The sequence below is a fragment of the Staurois parvus genome, unplaced genomic scaffold (assembly GCF_062004578.1).
Source record: "Staurois parvus isolate SC_StPar_1 unplaced genomic scaffold, SC_StPar_1.0 ptg001532l, whole genome shotgun sequence".
Classification (NCBI taxonomy): Eukaryota; Metazoa; Chordata; class Amphibia; order Anura; family Ranidae; genus Staurois; species Staurois parvus.
The window spans coordinates 189,437-206,369 of NW_028319328.1; the positions used below are offsets into that span (position 1 = coordinate 189,437).

Sequence of the window (16,933 nt, forward strand, 5' to 3'; positions counted from 1 at the left end):
GTTTGCAGCATCCAAACACATCCCTTTCATAAATGACATTTGTAGCAGGTATGAGATCATCTTCCAGTACATTTAGAATGGCTGTCACATTGTGTTGCTGATCTGCTGTGAGGGTCACATTGTGTTTATACACATGCCTGCATTCACTGCCCATGACTCTTCTCAGAGTTGCTGCCGGCACTCCTGCACATTTCTCATTCCAGCCTGTAGCCAGACAATAATCTTCACATTCAGCTCTGAAAGATTCCCAATTGCTGCTCCAATCCCCACTCATTGTCATCCCCTCTGGGGGAGGTATGCCATTCATGGCAGCCATATTGTCAGGAAGCCTCTGAGCTATCAAATCTCAGACAATCCTCAGTCTCAGGCTGTAGTTCACAAACCTGGGTTTCCCAAAGCTGCTGCGCTCCAAACAAGAGGCTCAGTCCTGATTCCAGTCACTTCTGACACCATATTTCATGTACAGGAATGAAGACAACACAAGCTGCTGGTGTGAGGAATCATGTTGTACAACAGAACTGCATCCAGGTCAGCATAGAACAGGAAGCAGGAAGTAGAAGGCCATGCAATATTCCCGGATACAAGTCGGGTCACAGGATTTGTACAATGACTCTATAACAGTTTCCATCTTGTTGTATCATGAATGTAGTATGGAAGATGAGTCCTATGTACTAGGAATGGTCATTGGAAGGACAGAATAGGAGCCACATGATTGGCTGGCCAACCCCGTGACAGTATAGACTAGTGGGTGACATTGATTGAGATCTGCCCGCTGTGTGTATACAATCACCCGGCTAATGTCTAATATCAGGGGACAAAATGTGTCAGCATTCATATCAGACTAAGGGAAAATGGCCGCCGGAGGAGGGACAGGCGGACTACAACAAAATGGAGGAGGAAGATCTAATCCACTGCACTGTAATGTGATAACTGTGTTTCATTGATAATAGACCAAGGAAAAATGGCCACCAAAGAAAGTACAGGTGGTCTACAAAAAAAAGGAGGTTGGAGACCTAGTCCACTGCACTGTAATGTGATAAATGAGATATAACTGAAATTAGACCAAGGGAAAATGGCGCCCGAATAAGGGACAGACAGGCTATAACAAAATGGCACCCGATTAGTCTATTAAGGATTATAATGGTATATATAGGCAGCTGTACGTCCGATGGCCAACTCCTGAGGAAGTCACATGATGTGATGTAACCTGTAGAGTGGGACAATGACATCAAGCTGCTAAATAGGAAGTTTACGAGCCGCCATCGTCTTTTGCTTTTCAGGTTTTTTTCCCTGTTGTTTTATACTATTCAGCTTTTTTTGGACCAGCACCATCTAGTGTCTGCTCTCCATACTGCACCCTCTGTATAAATCTTTCTGGAATCACTTCCTGTCTGTGTCACTTCCTGTTTGGTGTCACTTCCTGTCCTGGGAACACTTTCTTCCTCTCAGCCATTTTATATCTGCTTCTAGAAGGTCCTGTGATTGTCAGTCTCCATCCTGAACACACGGCCACCATAGGATCTTCTCCATGTCAGAGCACACGGGTAAGTCAGGTGGATCTCCTATTCCTGGTCCCGGCTCCTGTCCCTGCTATAGACGGACCAATCATCTGTGGCCGAACCTTCCTCCTCGTCATCGATGATCTGGGTGTATTATTATTATTTATTCCAGGTACTTATATAGCGCCGTCAGTTTACATCTATATTGTACATTCCCATCAGTCCCCGCCCCCGAGGAGCGTACAATCTAAGGGCCCTAACTCACATTCATACGTACACGGGACAACTTAGACAGGAGACAATTCACCTCCCAGCATGTATTTGTAGCGTAGGAGGAAACCAGAGTACCCAGAGGAAATCCACCCAGGCACAGGGAGAACATGCAAACTCCAGGCAGGTGGTGCCATGGTTGGGATTTGAACCAACAACCCGAGTACTGCCAGGTGGAAGTGCTAACCACTCAGCCACTGTGCTGCCCCGTGCTGTATATATCTCAGCATCTACTTCTCAGTGTTGGTTTCCTCCTCATTGCTGGCCATTAAATGGGCCTCAGAATGGCTCCGGTATTCCCTCCTAGGAAGGACATTCAGGCCGATCTCCCACCATGTTCCTCTGATGTGTCCGAGACAGAATAACAGGAGAGACACCAGGAGAACCCGCTGGGACCTGACACTCCGAGAACCAGAGTTATGGTGGAGTATAGACCCTTCCTGAGATACTCCTCCCTGGGAACGGTCATACCTCCGTACTCCTCTCCTGTACATACCCATCACTGTCATACCTCCATACTCCTCTCCTGTACATACCCATCACTGTCATACCTCCATACTCCTCTCCTGTACATACCCATCACTGTCATACCTCCGTACTCCTCTCCTGTACATACCCACCACTGACATACCTCCGTACTCCTCTCCTGTACATACCCATCACTGTCATACCTCCGTACTCCTCTCCTGTACATACCCATCACTGTCATACCTCCGTACTCCTCTCCTGTACATACCCATCACTGTCATACCTCCGTACTCTATCTCCTGTACATACCCATCACTGTCATACCTCCTCACTCCTCTCCTGTACATACCCATCACTGTCATACCTCCGTACTCCTCTCCTGTACATACCCATCACTGTTATACCTCCGTACTCCTCTCCTGTACATACCCATCACTGTCATACCTCCTCACTCCTCTCCTGTACATACCCATCACTGTCATACCTCCTCACTCCTCTCCTGTACATACCCATCACTGTCATACCTCCTCACTCCTCTCCTGTACATACCCATCACTGTCATACCTCCTCACTCCTCTTCTGTACATACCCATCACTATCATACCTCCGTACTCCTCTCCTGTACATACCCATCACTGTCATACCTCCGTACTCCTCTCCTGTACATACCCATCACTGTCATACCCTCCACACTCCTCTCCTGTACATACCCATCACTGTCATACCCTCCACACTCCTCTCCTGTACATACCCATCACTGTCATACCCTCCACACTCCTCTCCTGTACATACCGATCACTGTCATACCCTCCACACTCCTCTCCTGTACATACCGATCACTGTCATACCCTCCACACTTTTCTCCTGTACATACCGATCACTGTCATACCTCCGTACTCCTCTCCTGTACATACCCATCACTGTCATACCTCCTCACTCCTCTCCTGTACATACCCATCACTGTCATACCTCCTCACTCCTCTCCTGTACATACCCATCACTGTCATACCTCCTCACTCCTCTCCTGTACATACCCATCACTGTCATACCTCCGTACTCCTCTGCTGTACATACCGATCACTGTCATACCTCCTCACTCCTCTCCTGTACATACCCATCACTGTCATACCTCCTCACTCCTCTCCTGTACATACCCATCACTGTCATACCTCCGTACTCCTCTCCTGTACATACCCATCACTATCATACCTCCGTACTCCTCTCCTGTACATACCCATCACTGTCATACCTCCGTACTCCTCTCCTGTACATACCCATCACTGTCATACCTCCGTACTCCTCTCCTGTACATACCCATCACTGTCATACCTCCGTACTCCTCTCCTGTACATACCCATCCCTGTCATACCTCCGTACTCCTCTCCTGTACATACCGATCACTGTCATACCCTCCACACTCCTCTCCTGTACATACCGATCACTGTCATACCCTCCACACTCCTCTCCTGTACATACCGATCACTGTCATACCCTCCACACTCCTCTCCTGTACATACCGATCACTGTCATACCCTCCACACTCCTCTCCTGTACATACCGATCACTGTCATACCTCCGTACTCCTCTCCTGTACATACCGATCACTGTCATACCTCCGTACTCCTCTCCTGTACATACCCATCACTGTCATACCTCCACACTCCTCTCCTGTATGTACCGATCACTGTCAGACCCCTCACACTCCTCTCCTGTACATACTACCCACCATCATATCATTTGCAGACCCCTCACACTCCTCTCCTGTACATACTACCCACCATCATATCATCTGCAACTCCTCTCTTACATTTACTACCTGCAGTTATGCTCTTCTTCTTAAATTGTGGATTAACTCGATGACTTACATACTTTTCAGATCTTGTGAAATATTCTTGGCTTTTTTTTTTTTTTTTGAGAAAAATTTTATTAGGTTTTAACAAATTACAAACATAAAGAAATAATAACACAGTTATAGTACCCATATGACATTAGTTCTAGCGGGGTGCGATAGTGTGGCAAATAACCGAACACCACCCTAAATCGGTGATGATAGCTAGAGATGAGCGAATTATTCAAAAATTCGATTCGGCTGATTCGCCGAATTCGCGGAATAAATTTGATTCGAGGCGAATATATTCGCTGCGAATTTAACTTATAAAAAGGGTGTTTCTAGGCTTCAGAGAGCCTTTATATTAGTGCAGAACACTGTACCTTTAATTTAAATGCCCTTGGAGTCTGCTGGGGAAGAGAAATAATACTGTCAGTCAGTATGACATGCAGATGAGTGCCGTCGATCTTAGAATCACCACACACTTCACTCATTTGGGCAGTCACGGGGCCAAAACCAGAGTGTGGAGCCACAGTGTGGCGGTGGAGGCAGCAGCAATGGGAGGCCATACAGCACCCTATGACAAAATGGAACCCACCAGCAGTGTGAGGAGACCTGAAAGTGGCACATGGCAGAGTGTGGCGATGGAGACGGCAGCAATGGGAGGCCGTACAGGGACCCATGACACACTCTGGACCTGGCAGCAGCATGAGGAGGCGGTACAGGGGCCCATGACAGATTACGGGCCTGGCAGCAGCAGTGGGCGGGCGGTGGATGCAGCAGTATTCGGAAGCCATACACAGGCCTAGGTTAAAAAGCGGAAGCCGTCAGCAGCGTGAGCAGACGACAGAGACACATGGCGCAGGGTGGCGGTGGAGGCAGCAGCAATGGAAGGCCATACAGCACCCTATCACAAAATGGAACCCACCAACAGTGTAAGGAGACCTGAAAGTGGCACATGGCGCAGGGTGGCGGTGGAGGCAGCAGTATTCGGAAGACATACACAGGACTAGGTTAAAAAGCGGAAGCCGTCAGCAGCGTGAGCAGACGACAGAGGCACATGGCGCAGGGTGGCGGTGGATGCAGCAGTATTCGGAAGCCAAACACAGGCCTCGGTTAAAAAGCGGAAGCCGTCAACAGCGTGAGCAGACGACAGGCACATGGCGCAGGGTGGCGGTGGAGGCAGCAGCAATGGGAGGCCATACAGCACCCTATGACAAAATGGAACCCACCAGCAGTGTGAGGAGACCTGAAAGTGGCACATGGCAGAGTGTGGCGATGGAGACAGCAGCAATGGGAGGCCGTACAGGGACCCATGACACACTCTGGACCTGGCAGCAGCATGAGGAGGCGGTACAGGGGCCCATGACAGATTACGGGCCTGGCAGCAGCAGTGGGCGGGCGGTGGATGCAACAGTATTCGGAAGCCATACACAGGCCTAGGTTAAAAAGCGGAAGCCGTCAGCAGCGTGAGCAGACGACAGAGACACATGGCGCAGGGTGGCGGTGGAGGCAGCAGTATTCGGAAGCCATACACAGGCCTAGGTTAAAAAGCGGAAGCCGTCAGCAGCGTGAGCAGACGACAGAGACACATGGCGCAGGGTGGCGGTGGATGCAGCAGTATTCGGAAGCCAAACACAGGCCTCGGTTAAAAAGCGGAAGCCGTCAGTAGCGTGAGCAGACGACAGAGGCACATGGCGCAGGGTGGCGGTGGAGGCAGCAGCAATGGAAGGCCATACAGCACCCTATCACAAAATGGAACCCACCAACAGTGTAAGGAGACCTGAAAGTGGCACATGGCAGAGTGTGGCGATGGAGACAGCAGCAATGGGAGGCCGTACAGGGACCCATGACACACTCTGGACCTGGCAGCAGCAAGAGGAGGCGGTACAGGGGCCCATGGCAGAGTGGCGAAGCGTAAGCAGCTTAAATTGAAGGCCATACAGAAGCCTATGTTAAAAATAATAACATGTTTGAGGCATGATTCATGGCGGATTTAGTCAGTTGTGTCAGGAACTGGTGGTTTGAAATCCAGACTAATCCACGCCTGATTCATTTTCACAAACGTGAGTCTCTCCACACTTTGGGTGGACAGTCGTGTCCTCCGCGGAGTTACAATACCTCCTGCCGCACTAAACACGCGCTCCGATGCCACGCTACTGGCCGGGCATGACAGCCTTTCAAGGGCAAATTCAGCTAGTTGGGGCCAAAGGTCAAGTTTCGTTGCCCAGTAGTCAAGGGGATTGTCTACCTCGGTTGGCAGGGTGCTGTCCAAGTAGGCCCGAGCCTGTTGTTTGAGGTCCTGCTCCAGGTCCACCTGATGCTGCTGCTGCTGCGGCTGGTTAGTAGTTTCCTCACTGCGCTGGTGAAGAAAGCTACTCATCATCGACTGCAGACTGAGGCAGCCGCTGCTGGTGGAGCTGCAACTGCTCCTACCACCCCACCCCTCCCCTGCTGCCATGGCAGCGGAACGCGAGCGCACAGGGCCCACAGTGTCTGAGGATGGACGTTGGCGCAGAAAGGCAGAGACCAACTGACTACATAGGTGGTTTTTATAGTACTTTATTTTGGCCTCCCTCTCAGCAGGTGTGAAAAAGGCCACCATTTTTGAACGGTAGCGAGGGTCCAACAAGGTGGACAGCCAAAAGTCATCCCTCTGTCTGATGGTTATTATTCGGCTGTCGATACGCAAGCAACCGAGCATGCTATGGGCCATTTGTGCCAAGGAATGCGAGGGACTCCCTGCCTCCATCTCCACAGCATACTGCCACGGTGCGTCTGGGTCCTCTGTCTCCTCCTCCTCCTCTACCAGATGCTCCTGCTCCTCCACTCCTGTCCGCTGAGTGGAAAAACCACCCATTTCACTCAATAATTCCTGAGCACCAATGTCCTCCTCTACCTCCTCCTCTTCTTCCTGTCCTGCCCCCACAGGGGTCATGTGGCGTTGAGATCTGTGCGCCACGTCTACCGCACCCTGACCAGCCATTGTTAACAGCATTTGTTCCAGGACGTGCAACAGAGGAATGATGTCGTTCATCCCATAGTCCTGCCGACTCACGAATAGCGTGGCCTCCTCAAAGGGCCTGAGCAAGCGGCAGGTGTCACGCATGAGCTGCCAATGGCTGACATCTAAGTTACACAGGGGAGTACCTTTATCCGCTTGTAACATCAGGAAATCGGTGATGGCCTTTCGCTGTTCGTAAAGGCGGTCTAACATATGTAGGGTTGAATTCCACCTTGTTGCAACGTCACAGATCAGGCGATGATGTGGAATTCCGTTCTGCCGCTGCAGCTCAAGGAGGGTGTGCTTTGCGGTGTAGGAATGGCTGAAATGCATGCAAAGTTTACGTGACATTTTAAGGATGTCTTGCAGTGGGATGGTGGATTTTAGGAACCGCTTGACAACCAGATTGAACACGTGAGCCATGCATGGCGCATGGCACAACCTTCCTTGACGCAGAGCAGACACCATGTTCTTTCCGTTGTCTGTCAACATGGTTCCGATTTTCAGTTTGCGCGGAGACAGCCATCTGTCGATTTCTCTGTTCATTACACTCAGAAGTTCCTCCCCTGTGTGACTACGTTCGCCAAGGCATACCAGGTGCAGCACAGCGTGACACCGTTGCGCCCTGCACATGTGATATGCCGGTCGGGTAATGGGACTTGGCACGGGGGTGGCGGCTGAGGACACGGCGGAAGAAGAGGTGGTAGAGGCGGACATCTTTGCTGGACCAAGGACGTGCAAACGTGGAGGCAAAGCGGCGTGACCTGTCCAAGTTGCTGGTGCGGCTGTGCCGGCACCACGTTCACCCAGTGGGCCGTAAATGACATGTACTGTCCCTGATCGTAGTTACAGCTCCACACGTCGGCGCTGCCGTGCACTTTGGCAGAGACCGACATGCTCAAAGACTGGCCCACCATCTCTTCTACATGTGAATGCAGGGCTGGCACTGCCTTTATGGCGAAGAAATGCCGGCTTGGCACTCTCCACCGCGGCTCGGCACAAGCCATCATTTCTCGGAAAGGTGCTGAGTCCACCACTTGGAAAGGGAGGGACTGCAGTACCAGCAACTTGGACAGGAGGACGTTCAGCTTCTGCACCGTCGGGTGCGTGCTCGCAAACTGTTGTCTCTTGGAAATGGATTCCAAGAAAGACTGCTGACGGTGTTGGAGCCTTGACTGGCTGATAGAGGGCGATTGGCGTCGGGTGACGGAGCAAGTAACGGAGCGGGTGATGGAGCGGGGGCTGGGGCAGGCAGAACCGCCGTATCTTTATCACGGTTTTCCCAGGCCACCGAATGGCGACGCTGCATATGCTGACGCAACGCTGTAGTCCCAACATGGGCCCCCTGGCCACGCTTGACTTTCTGGCCACATAGTCGACATACGGCTACGTTTACTTCCTCGGGCGACTTGACGAATAATTGCCACACCGCCGAGTAGGAAACTTTGCCCCCGCTACTCCTCACTGGCTGACTGCTACTTCCTCCGTGCACACCGGCACCACTACTGGCCATGGTGGTAGGCTGCAGTGGAGCTGGTGCTCTACTCCGTGGCCGTTTGCCTCCACTGACACTGCTGCGACCCTGCTGCCTCCTGGGCAACCCACCGACTGTTTTGCTCGCTGGCAAGCTGGCACCCTCTTCTCCTGATGATGCGGAAGCAATAGCCTGATGACGACGAGGCTGCCAAGTGCGATCAGCCTCATCATCATCAATTAGGGTCTCCGCGTCACTACTAGCCCCCTCGGCTGCGTGTGGGTCAGGAGACAGTCCTGTCTCTAGACCGGCTACCGAGCCACTCTCCTCGCCAGTACTTCTTCGCCTGGCTGCTGAAGAGGCGGATGTCTCCCCCCGTTCCTGACCGCCCTCTGTTAGCTCTTCCTCACTGTACAGTGGGGCTGAGCCCACAGCATGCGATACTTCGCTTGGTGAGGGAACACCAAAGGACAGGGGCAGGTCGAGGACACGTGATTTCAGTGGGCTTGGTCCCGGGCCATGCCAACTAACGGTTGTGTCTGACGTACCCACCGACCGTTGGCTGTAGGTGTCAGAGGTGACCTGGGAAGAGGAATACGACCGAGTCAACCAATCGATGACGGCAGGGTTGTCGGTGGAGACACGACCGCTGGATGACACCGGGAGCACTGGCCTCTGGCTGCGACTAGTGCTGCCTCGACCCCTTCCTCTGCTGCCACGTCTGCTCGCTCCTGAAACATTGCCTCCTCTGCCACTCCTCTGCATGTTGTCTGACATACTCTTTAATTCAATAAGCACCCCAAACATAAAACGGGATTTAACTCTTTGAACGTACAATAGTGGTTGTGAAGCAGAAAGTAACGATTCTGTGTCCCTGAGTAACGATTCTGTGTCCCTGAGTAACGATTCTGTGTCCCTGAGTAACGATTCTGTGTCTGTCCCTGAGTAACGATTCTGTGTCTGTCCCTGAGTAACGATTCTGTGTCCCTAAAGTCTCTGTGGCCCTAACTCTGTCCCTAATACAGACAGGTCTGTCTCTCTTGAATGACCGGAGGCTAATGGAGAATTCTAAGATGGCCGCGATTTATAGCTCCACCATTACACAGTGCTGGCTGGCTGGCTGCTGATTGGCTAATGCGATCACATGTAATGAATGAATGCATTATGGGTCAGCGCGCCTTGTCTGCGCGCCTTCCCAGAGATCCCCGCTCCGTCGCCACACATGTCGCCGCCATTTTTGGGAAAATTCGATTCGTGCATCCGAAGTTTGCTAATTTTCGGATTCGGCGCGAATCGAATTTTTCCTAATCTTCTAAACTAATTCCACTTCGTCATGTTCGATTCGCTCATCTCTAATGATAGCCGCTATATAAGGGCGCTATTGCAATACTATGATACACTAATCATGATGGCAAACAGGTAGGAAAAGTAGTATGAGAAGGTGTGAAAGAAGAGGTTTGTGCATGGAGAGAACAATAGCATCCCATAGGGATTATACAGTCCAATTATGAGCTGACGATGGTGTACTTGCCAGTATCTGCTGTTATGTAATGTGTACATAGATGCCCACAGTAGACCGCCCATACCGTGCCCAAAACACAATACAGGAGAGAACGACTGAGGAATTAGTTGGCAGGAAGAAATAACAGTGGGAAAAGGGGGCAGGAGAAGAAAAAGAGAAAGGAAATGAGTAGGAAAAAACAGGGGGAAAAGTTTGTGAAGAATCAAATAAGGCAGTGTGGATGTGGAGGTGAGGAGAATTTGTCCTCAAATCAGTAAACTCACAAGAATGGAGAAGATTATACTAGAAGGTGTAGAGATAGTATAAAGAGAAAGGGAAAAAAAGAGACAAGAGACCAAGGTATGGAGAAAACAACAAGATACAGGTCATCGATCAGATAGCTTGCATATGTACCATATATATACTGGTACAGGTTCCACCTTGGGTGATGTGATGTAAAGGAAAGGTCATCTTCCCTCTGGCTAGTGAAGGTCAAATGTGTAAGAACATCGTTGAGTTTATAAAGGATCATAGATCGAGAAAGTGATTATGGAGTCGGAGTATGTATGAGAATATGGAAATTAGAGATGGACACAAGCCATTAGATAGGTAACCAAAGCATATAGCCCAGGGGTGGGCAAACTTTTTGACTTGAGGGACGCAATGGGTTCATATATTGGACCCGGGGGCCGGACCAAGAGTAGATGAATGATGTGTATGTGTCATCCATAGTAAGTATAGTAATATTCCCCCATAGTAAGCATAGTAATTAATCCCCCATATAGTAATTAATCCCCCATATAGTAATTCATCCCCCATATAGTAATTCATCCCCCATATAGTAATTCATCCCCCCTATAGTAATTCATCCCCCATATAGTAATTCATCCCCCATATAGTAATTCATCCCCCCTATAGTAATTCATCCCCCATAGTAATTCATCCCCCATATAGTAATTCATCCCCCATATTAAGTCCCCAAGTCCCCCGTGTCAATTGACTTACCTTTGCTCCGCACGTTCCTCTCGCCGTGTTCCCGCGCCGTTCCGGTGTAGCATGAAAATCTGTCTCCTATGAGGATCTGTCCCCCTCGACGTATCTGCACATGTGCCAGTTTCAGGCATTAGCAGCCGATCGGCGATCTCCGGCACATGCGCAGATACGTCGAGGGGGACAGATCCTCATAGGAGACAGATTTTCATGCTACACCGGTCTTCAGGGCGGACTGTGAGAGGAGCCTAGCGGGAGCTTAGCTCCGCGGGCCGGATTAAAAGGTCCGCCGGGCCGTATACGGCCCGCGGGCCGTAGTTTGCCCATTGCTGATATAGCCGATCAACAGATAAAGTTATAGCGAGTCCTTGTCTGGGTAAAGAAAGCCTGCTCTTGTATGGATAATGAGCCTTCAATATATGAGTTCCATTTTCTATAATAATTGGATTCCTTTGATGTAGTCGGAGAAGTGATCAGATGAAGCCTGTCCAGGTGTAAGAGCGTGTTGAGCTCTTGCTTGACCCCCGTCATGGTTGAGGGGGAGTCGGACACCCATTGACGGAGAATGAGACGTCTTGCAATTAAAAGGCATGTTGATATCCAGGATTTATTGTCTCTGAAGGATGATGTTTGTGAAGAAAAGAGGCCAATAATTGAATGTTCCAGAAAGCCGAAGAGCAGCAGCAGCGAGTGGATGGGTAAGCAGAAAGCTGTGATGACAGATATGAAATGAACCAATTGCTGCCAAAATGTTGAAATAGGGGGACAGGTCCACAATCTGTGTTGTAGAGACTGTTTTTGAATTCCACACAGAGGGCAGGTAGACAGAGCCGGGTCTGTTTTAGAGTAAAGACAAGGTATGTAAGCACGATGTGGAATCTTAAGCTGTTGTTCACGCCAGAACTCGTTGCTGTTAAAGGCACAAGTGGATTGAAAACCTAACAATAGTTGGTCTGCTGTAATTGTATTATTGAAGTCTTTGACCCAGGATTTCGCTGTATTGAATGTCTCTAAAGGCTTGGTAAAAAGAAGATTCAGCGGACTATATATTTTTGAGATGTTGTATTTGCGAGAGTTCGCTAAGACGTCAATGAATGTCGATTGAAATCTGGTAGACTTAATAGGGGCCATGGAGTTAACAAAGTTCCTTACTTGTAGTATATAGAAGAAGTGATGTGCCGGAAGTCCATAGGTTTGTAGAATACTATTGAGAAGTTTCGGAGAACCTGTAGAAGTGTCATATAGTTGGTGTACCGAAGTCAGTTGTTGAGATCGCCAAGTATCATATGCATCATGAGATTGAGGGGGAGGAAAAGAGGGGTTATGATGAATAGGAAAGAAGCGTGAAAGCCGAGGAGAGACTCCCAATTTTCGCCTGACTTCCCTCCATGTAATAAGGGTGTCTCGGATGAGTGGGTTATGTTTTAAGTGGGGCGGCAGAGAATTAACCTTGGAGTGTAGTAGGGCCGAGAGATCATACGGAAATGCTAATGCAGATTCTAAGCGGTAATTAGAATATTTGGAAGAGTGGGTGAGCCAGTCTAGTCCTATACGAAGTAGACAGGAAAGATTGTAAATGCGAATATTCAGGAGCCCAGAGCCTCCCTCACATCTCGGTAGAAACAGCTTGTCCAGTGCTATACGGGGACGTTTGCCTTTCCACAAGAAAGCAGATATAGCCCTGTTCAGTCTCGCTATGTCTTTGTGTTTGAGCAAAAGAGGTATGGTTTGGAGTGGGTAAAGGAGTGTTAGGATCCGCCAGGTGGTGCCTCTGGCTGCCCACTTGACAGACCTACCCAAAGCGTGGAGTCTAAGTCCCGGTCTGTGCTTTCACCAGGGCCCCTGATGGTGGGGATGGACTTGAAACAGACCAGGACCAGGTCACGACCTCTGAGCAGGCCCACCAGTGGCAGAGGGAACCTCCAGGGATGTATTGGTACCGGGAGAGCCAGATGTGAGGAGGCCGGCAGGACCTAGCAGGATGGATCACGAGTAGTGGGCCCGTGGGGTAGGCGAGGTACAGAATCGGCAGGCGGAGAATCGTCAGGTCACACGCAGGGTCAGCAGGATAAGTCAGTCCGTAGATAGGTCAAACAAGCCAGGGGTCAGGATGGGAGAAGGCAGAGTAGTCAGGAACAATCCGGGTCAAACACAGGAGAATGCAGAGTAGTCAGGACAATCTGAGTCAAATACAGGAGAAGGCAGCGTAGTCAGGGTTAATCAGGGTCAATAACGCAGGTACAGGACTCAGGAACTCAGATAGACCTTGCGGCGATCAGAGACAGCGCAGGGCATCTTTAAATATTGCGCCCTGTACTGTAATTGGCCGCCCGGGATGCACCCCCGGGCTGTCATTGGCCGCTGAGGCGCGCCCGCGGCTCCCACTGCGCATGCGCGGCGTCCTGTCATCTGCGGCTCGCCGGGACCTGGTGCTTGTGTCCCGGCGTGAGCCGTCGCCAGAGCGCATGTGCCAGCCGACAGGACGCCGCGATCCCTGACATTGCCCCCCCCCCATGGGCACCCTCCGAGAGCCCCACCGATCTCTCCACTGCGGGTGGCCACGAAAAAATTCCTGGATGAGCCTGGGGGCGTGAACATTCTGGATGGGTTCCCAAGAGTTCTCCTCAGGGCCATAACCCTTCCATTTTATCAGGAACTGCGTCTGGCCCCCCCCTCTTTCGGCAACTGAGAATAGTTTCTACCTCATATTCCTCTTGTTCACCTATGGTGACTGCCTCGGGAGGTCTGGATTGGCGATCCGGGAAGGAATCTGGTCTGGATGGTTTCAGGAGAGAGACATGGAACACAGGGTGTATTTTGAAAGATTCCGGGAGCTCGAGTTTGTAGGCCACTTCGCTGATTACCCGTTTAATGGGAAACGGACCAAGGTACTTCGGTCCTAGCTTCCTTGAAGGACACAGCATCTTCAAGTTGGTCGTAGCCAACCAAACCTGATCCCCTGGCTGGAGCAACAGTTCTCCTCTTCTCTTCCTGTCGAACGCCTTTTTACTGTCTTCTTGGGCTTTAGTGATGGCCTCCTGAATCGTCTTGTTATTGACAGAAAAGAAATGCAAGACATCTTGAGAAGCTGGTACCGGATTTTTGGGCATTAGGTCGGGGAGAAATGTAGGATGATATCCGAAATTGGTAAAAAATGGTGATTGTCCCGTAGCTGAGTGGTTCGAGTTATTATAGGCGAACTCTGCAGAAGGCAACAGTGTTAGCCAGTCGTCCTGACGGTAGGAGGTGTAGCATCTTAGGTACTGTTCCAACGTTTGATTGGTCCTTTCCGTTTGCCCGTTGGTCTGTGGGTGGTAAGCGGATGACAGTGACAGTTTGATTCCTAATGCTTCACATAAGGCTTTCCAGAATCTTGATGTGAACTGGACTCCCCGATCCGATACTATGTCTTCGGGAATCCCATGTAGCCTCACTACTTCCTTAATGAATATCCGTGCAGTCTCCGGCGCCGACAGGGTCCTTTCCAGGGGCACGAAATGAGCCATCTTTGAAAAGCGATCCACGATCACCATTATAGCAGTGTAGCCTTGAGATGGTGGGAGTTCGACTACAAAATCCATGGCAATTATTTGCCAGGCCCGTTTGGGTATCGGTAACGGACGCAACAATCCCCAGGCCTTGCTTCTGGAGGGCTTGTTCCTTTGGCAAGTGGGACAGGTCTGGACGTAGTGCTCGCAGTCCTTGACCATGTTTGGCCACCAGAATGAGCGCTACAGTAGCTCCTGAGTCTTCGTCACCCCAAAGTGCCCTGCCATTGGATGGTCATGGCAGTGCCCCAGGACCAAAGTTTGAACTCCTTCTGGCACCACGATCCGATTTTCCTTCCAAAGCAGACCATCGCGGTTCTGGAGAGGCGACCCAGGCGGGACTGGCAGTCCAACGGAAGCGTCAATCAGTCTGGAGCGAAGTTCCCTTTTCAGGGCGAGGAAGCTTCCGGATGGCAAAATTGTGTCGGGTAACACTGTATCGTCGGGGTCCTCAAACATGCGGGACAGAGCGTCTGGTTTCGTATTCTTAGACCCAGGTCGGTACGTTATATGAAAGGTAAACCGAGAGAAGAAAAGAGCCCATCTCGTCTGGCGTGGTCTCAGTCATTTTGCCGTCCTTAAATACTCGAGGTTCTTGTGATCCGTGAATATTAGGATTGGGTGTGTGGCTCCTTCCAGGAGATACCTCCATTTTTCTAGAGCGGACTTCCCGATCTCCAATATCGTAATTGCGCTCCGCCGGAGTCAACTTCCTGGAGAAAAACGCCACAGGATGCAGTAGCTCCTTGGTACCACTCCTTTGGGAAAGAATCGCTCCTACCGCGTTTTCGGAGGTGTCCACTTCCAAAACGTATGGAAGAGAAGAATCTGGATGGCAGAGAATGGGAGTAGAAGTAAACAATTTCTTGAGCGTGTCGAACGAGGTCTGAGCTTCGGGAGTCCATTTAAAACGGATCCCTTGTTTAGTCAGTTGCATGATTGGGGAGACCAGCCCTGAGAAGTTCCTGATAAACTTTCTATAAAAGTTTGCGAATCCAATGAAACGCTGTACCCCCCTCTTATAGGTGGGTGTTGGCCAATCTAAGATCGCCGTGACTTTCTGGGGATCCATCGTGACCCCCGCGGGAGAGAGGACCAGTCCCAAGAACGTGATTTTACACTGTTCAAAACAGCATTTTTCTGCCTTGGCGTAAAGCCCGTGTTGACGTAAACGTGCTAAGACCCTTGCCACATGCTCCCTATGAGCCTCCAGTGAGGGTGAAAATATCAGCATGTCATCTAGGTAGACAACCACGAAGACATCGAGGAAATCACGAAAGATGTCATTGATAAAGTGTTGGAAGGTGGCCGGTGCGTTACAGAGCCCGAACGGCATCACCAGATATTCGAAATGACCGAATCTCGTACGAAAGGCTGTCTTCCATTCATCCCCCTCCCTGATACGAACAAGGTTATATGCCCCCCGCAGGTCTAATTTAGTAAAAATCGCTGCTGAACCTAATCTCTGGAGGAGCTCAGGGACCAGGGGTAATGGATAGCGATTTTTTTTTTTACTGTGATCTTGTTCAGGTCACGGTAGTCAATACAGGGCCGTAACGCTTTGTCTTTCTTTTCTACAAAAAACAACCCAGCCGCGGCTGGGGATGTGAATGGGCGAATAAATCCCTTCCGCAGATTGTCATCAATATACTCCCTCAAAACTCCTGATTCTAGTTCAGATAAAGGGAAAATGCGACCAAACAAAATCTCAGATCCGGGTAGGAGGTCTATGGGGCAATCGTATGAACGGTGCAGGGGAAGAATGTGCTCCTCGCTTACTAAACACGTCTAGGAAATCGTGGTAGGCCGGAGGGATAACCTGAGAAAGATCCGTATCACCAGCCATGCACAGAAGAAACCGGGGAGGCATGGGCCCTGGGACATGGCAGTGATCCCGGCAGTATGGTGACCGAAATTGAACCGTTCCCTTCTCCCAATCAACCTGGGGGTTATGGGCCCGCAGCCAAGGAAGCCCCAGAATGATTCGGAAAAGGGGGGATGTGATGGCATCCAGACGGAGGAACTCCTGATGATGGTCAGACATCGTGGTAAAAATAGGGGGCGTCTCCTGATCCACCACTCCCAACTTTATGCTAGACCCGTCTGCCAGGAAGATGTTAAACCCCCTTTCTTTGGTCTGGAGGGGAATTTTTTGCCGGTGAGCAAAAGTAAGATCAATGAAACAACTACATGCTCCCGAATCAATGATTGCGGTCACCGACAGGGTTCCTCCGGGGAGCTGTAAAGACACAGGTATTGCCAGGTAACTAGATTGATCACCCCTTTCTGTAGGTAAAGGAAAATAACAGGAAGCGGACTTACTCATTTTTGCAGGACAGGAGCGCACCTGG

The 16,933-nt window shown here is 50.4% G+C and overlaps 1 protein-coding gene across 1 annotated transcript in view; it reads left to right on the forward strand.

Moving 5' to 3' along the window:
* Positions 1-1,435: 1,435 nt before the first annotated feature.
* Positions 1,436-16,933, forward strand: part of LOC149435348 (uncharacterized) — a 50,057-nt gene continuing 34,559 nt past the window's right edge. The window contains exon 1 of the mRNA XM_089662748.1: positions 1,436-1,544. The gene's annotated coding sequence lies outside the window, so the exon portion shown is untranslated. The remainder of the gene's footprint in view (positions 1,545-16,933) is intronic.